The 5,390-nt window shown below is 36.9% G+C and overlaps 1 non-coding gene across 1 annotated transcript; it reads left to right on the plus strand.

Annotated features, from left to right (window-relative positions):
• The first annotated feature begins 1,366 nt into the window (after window positions 1-1,366).
• LOC113891975 lies at window positions 1,367-1,469 on the plus strand. Its single transcript, XR_003510947.1, has one exon. It is a non-coding gene; the product is annotated as a U6 spliceosomal RNA (small nuclear RNA).
• The last annotated feature ends 3,921 nt before the right edge of the window (window positions 1,470-5,390 follow it).

The following is a 5,390-nucleotide window of genomic DNA, read 5'->3' on the forward strand; positions in this document are numbered from 1 at the left end:
AGCCTCCTTTGATCCCCTGATAGAGTGCTTCTCACATTACAGCAGCATCAGAATCCTCTGGAGGGCTTAGTAAATCACAAATGCCTGGGTCCCACCCCTAGAGTCTTTTACTCAGTAAGGCTGGTATGAAAGGCTGAAATCCATGTTTCCAACAAGTCCCCAGGTGCTGTCATGCTGCAGGTCCAGGGGCCACACTTTAAGAAACCTTGCTCTGCTGAGAAGTTCGCAGTCTTAGCTGCATGGTAGGAATACCTGGTGGATGGGGAGGGAGGAGGGAGGAGGGAGGAGGGTTCAGGATGGGGAACACATGTATACCTGTGGCGGATTCATTTCGATATTTGGCAAAACTAATACAATTATGTAAAGTTTAAAAATAAAATAAAAAAAAAATAAAATAAAAATAAAAAAATAAAAACACTGATTCTTGTATCACATCCTAAGTTAGTTAGATAAGCATTTCTGGGACCTTGCTATGGGTCCTGAACTTTAGGTGGCAAGCGATAGCTTCTTCAGATACTTGGGGGACCTGTAATAACACCCTGATCTCTGATTACTAATATCTTAAGATAAAACACTTTAAGTTTTTCTTGTCTGTTATTTCTGCTGAAAGTTAAACTCCCTGTTTGTTGTTGTAAATTTACAATTTGGAAATGTCCTCCACATTCTAATTGACCCAGTAAAATGTTAAATTTTTGTATGTTGTAGTTAATATAGAGACTTAGCATATTTCAGTGGGATGGAGGGTGGGTTTCTAGAGGATTGGTCTGCAACGTCACTGTTTTAAATGCCATGCTGAGAAGTTTGAAGTTAAAAAATAAAATTTCAGTAGAAACATAAGAGGGAAGAGTTGTTATGAATTTTCATAATGAGTGGATTTAAAGTAAATAATCTTTCAATCCAGATTAAGAAAAAAAACCAGTGGAGATAGAAAAGGGTAACATTAGGATGTTTGTAACCTCAGAATTATTCTATTTTGGATACTCTGATACAGTCTTCATATTGAACCGCATTTTCTAGACCTCAAGAATTATTTTTCTTCTGTTGACAAGTTTCTCTTCAGATAGGAAAATACAATTGTCAATATGTTATACTTAGATTTGTAAACTACCTATTAATAGAAGGGATTGCTCCAGGTGTGTTGGTTGAACAAATGACTTTTTACCCTTTATTATTTTGACCTTGGGAGGAGTATATTTTGCTTTGGGTCTTCATAATATGCAGGTTTTATGTGGAAGCTAGTGACTGGGAAAGGTTAAGAATTAATGTAGAAAGTTGTCAATGAAAGGAGTAGATGAATGGTAATGGACTGATTGGAGTTATTGAAGCCACCAAAATAAAGGAAAAATGAGAGATGCATGGATAGGGCTTGCTTCAGCAGCACATACAGTAAAATTGGAATGATGCAGTGAAGACCAGCATGGCCCTTGCTCAAGAATGACAAGCAAATTCGTGAAGTGTTCCATATTAAAAAAATGATTGGACAAAAATATTGGAACTGAGTACATTCAGCTATGTCTAATATATCTCTTTAAGCATTTGCTTTTCATGAACTTCTCTTTGAAGATACACGATAAACTATTTATGATACAAATTAAGATAATCACATATATTTTCATATTTGTTTGATTTTAAAGTGCTTCATGTATATAAACCAAGAAGAGTGTTTTCTTATGTGGATATTATTCAGTACATACTATTATATGATCATATAATTACATTAACCTGACTCCAGTGTGTTCAGAATAAATCTCATTAATACAAGAATAGCAGTTAAATATATGTACACATATTTCCTGTGTTTAAAAAGTTAAGGATGCAAAAATAAATTATTAGGTAGAAATTTACATTTGAGCAGTAATTCACCTAGAAACAAGTGGAATGACAGAAACATAAATTAAAAGACTCATAAGAGAACAGTTTTGTTTTTGTAAAGGAATTTGTTTTACAAGCAAAGTGACAAATGGCTTAAAACAATATTCTTGTTGCTAGGCTCTTAGATACCTAAACAGACCTTATACTTTTTAGGTTTAAGCATAACAAACTGAAACATTATAAAGATGCTTAGTAAAAATAAAAAGATGACTCACTACAAAAATTAGAATTTTGCTTTTCTACTAGTTCTTGAAACTGTATACAACAGATAATTCTTTCTTCAGATTTTCTGCCTTTTTTGTTAATCACTTGTCTTAACAACAGTCTCACTATGTGAATTCTTTTTTTATTTTTAAAAAATACAATATTATTTAAATATTCTCTTAGGTTGTAACTTGTTATTTCTTGCATGTTAGAAACAAACTATTTTATTTGGAAACATTTTTCCACTATTTCTGTCTGATGAAAAATATAAAGTGGCTAGTTTTGATGAATCAATCCAGTATAACAACGATAGATTAAGAAACTTGATTCAAATGTTAGAAGAATCTTGCCAAGTGGTATAGATACAGTATTGAGAAAGGAATTTCAAAAGACAGAGTAATTTTCTTTTTCTTTCTTTTTTTTTTTTTTATTACTCATTGGCTATGTGATTGTGGGCAGGTCATGTCTCCTTCTGAAATTTTTCAACTTGCCCCACTTTCATGATGACATAGATTCCTTGGGTGCAAGACAGTCAGAAACTTTGAGGTCCTGATATTTATGTTTATGTGTATGCATATAGTTTTTTTTTTTAAATTTAAATTTATTATGCATATAGTTTTGAAGTGGGCGTTGAGGATGCTGTCATTGAGCTATATCACATTAAAAAGATACAGAATCAACTACAACCTATGAAGTGTAGATTTAAATTTCTTTTAATTTATATATTTTTAAATTTTATTTGTTTATTTTGGCTGTGCTGAGTATCTGCTGCTGCCAGGGCTTTTCTCTATTGGTGGTGAGAGGGCGGCTGCTCTCTAGTTGCAGTACACAGGCTTCTCATTTCAGTGGCTTCTTTTGTAGCAGAACATGGGGCTCTAGGGTGTGTGGGCTTCAGTCGTTGTGGCTTCTGGGCTCTAGAGCACAGGCTCAATGGTTGTGGCACACAGGGCTATTTTTCCATGGCATGTGGGATCTTCCGGGACCAGTGATTGAAGCACTGGCAGGTAGGTTCCTTACCACTGAGCCACCAGGGAAGCCCAAATTTCTGTTTTTATGCAGCATGTGTGTGTGTTTTAAGGGGAGTGAAATCAGTTTAAACCAAAGATTACCATGATTAAAATAGAAATATATTAAGAAACGAGTGTAAAAGCAAGTGGAGTCTGGCCTAAAGAAAAATGTGATAGAAAACAGACGGTGTATTGATTTTTCTCTGCAAGAATTGGTGCGTGATTTTTTTTTTTTTTTTCCTGAAAACTTTCTGTCAAAAGTCAAGCTTAAATTCTACTGGAGGTGATGAGCAGATCATGAAAATCCAAAAGCACACACAAAAAGAACTTAATAAACAAATACTTTAAAAATATATATATGTTTATTTTTTTGGCTGCATCAGGTCTAAGCTGCAGCGTGTGGGATCTTTTGTTGCAGCTTGCAGGCTCTTCTGCGTAGGCTTCTCTGGTTATGGTGTGCAGGTTCCAGAGCCCATGTGCTCTCCAGCTGTGGAGTGTGGGCTCAGTTGTTGTTGTTCAGTGGCTCAGTCCTCGCCTGCTCTTTACAACCCCATGGACTGCAGCATGCCAGGCTTCCCTGTCCATCACCATCTCTTAGAGCTTGCTCAAACTCATGTCCTTTGAATCAGTGATGCCATCCAATGATCTCATCCTCTGTCATCCCCTTTTCCTCCTGCCTTCAATCTTTCCCAGCATCAGGGTCTTTTCCAATGAGTTGGCTCTTCGCATCAGGTGGCCGAAGTATTAGAGCTTCAGCATCAGTCCTTCCAGTGAAAATTCAGGGTTGATTTCCTTTAGGATTGACTGGTTTGATCTCCTTGCAGTCCAAGGGCCTCTCAAGAGTCTTCTACAGAACCACAGTTCAAAAGCATCAATTCTTAGACACTCAGCCTTCTTTATGGTCCAACTCTTGCATGCGTACATGACTACTGAGAAACCACAACTTGGACTAAATGGACATTTGTCGGCAATGTAATGTCTCTGCTTTTTAATATGCTGTTTAGTTTTGTCATAGCTTTTCTTCCAAGCAGTAAGTGTCTTTTAATTTCATGGCTGAAGTCACCATCTGCAGGGATTTTGGAGCCCCTCAAAATAATGTCTGTCACTGTTTTCATTGTTTCCCCTTCTATTTGCCATGGAGTGATGGGACTGGATGCCATGATCTTAGTTTTTTGAATGTTGAGTTTTAAACCAGCTTTTTCACTCTCCTCTTTCTCCTTCATCAAGAGGCTGTTTAGTTCCTCTTTGCTTTCTGCCATAAGGGTGGTGTCATCTGCATATCTGAGATTATTGATGTTTCTCCCGGGAGTCTTAATTCCAGCTTGTGCTTCATGCAGCCTGGCATTTCACATAATGTACTCTGCATATAAGTTAAATAAGCAGGGTGACAATATACAGCCTTGATTTACTCCTTTCCCAATTTGGAATCAATCTGTTGTTCCATGTCTGGTTCTAACTGTTGCTTCCTGACCCGCATACAGATTTCTCAGGAGGCAGGTTAGGTGGTCTGGTATTCCTATCGCTTGAAGAATTTTCCAGTTTGTTGTGACCCACACAGTTAAAGGCCTTAGCATAGTCAATGAAGCAGAAGTAGATGTTTTCTTGGAATTCTCTTGTTTTTTATATGACCCAGTGGATATTGGCAATGTGACCTCTGATTCCTTTGCCTTTTCTAAGTCCAGCTTGAACATCTGGAAGTTCTGAGTTCATGTTCTGTTGAAGCCCTTGGAGAGTTTTGAGCATTACTTTGCTAGCATGTGAAATGGGTGCAGTTGTGTGATAGTTTGAACATTCTTTGGCACTGGCTTTCTTTGAGATCGGAATGAAAACTGACCTTTTCCAGTCCTGTGGCCACTGCTGAATTGTCTAAATTTGCTGATATATTGAGTACAGCACTTTAACAGCATCATCTTTTAGGATTTGAAATAGCTGAGCTGGAATTCCATCACCTCCGCTAGCTCAGTAGTTTCCCCAAAGCATGTGGGATCCTAGTTCCCATACCAGGGATTAAACTGGTTTCCCCTGTATTGGAAGGCAGATTCTTAACCACTATATCACCAGGGAAGTCTCCCCATAACAAATAATTTTAAAATTTTATTCCACATCAAATTGTAGCATGAATATCCCATTAAAAACAAAATCTGGAAGAATAACTTTAAACTCATTATAAATTCCCCCAAATTTTATCATCAGCAGTTATTGCTTAGTGCATCTCTTCACAAGTATCACAGATTTCTTCTTTAATTAGCTAATTGCAACATCCAAAAAGTTCTAATGCAAACTGTTGTGGTTAAGTGGGTCCAAATA

Source organism: Bos indicus x Bos taurus, chromosome 4, assembly GCF_003369695.1.
Source record: "Bos indicus x Bos taurus breed Angus x Brahman F1 hybrid chromosome 4, Bos_hybrid_MaternalHap_v2.0, whole genome shotgun sequence".
In the NCBI taxonomy this organism is placed as follows: Eukaryota; Metazoa; Chordata; class Mammalia; order Artiodactyla; family Bovidae; genus Bos; species Bos indicus x Bos taurus.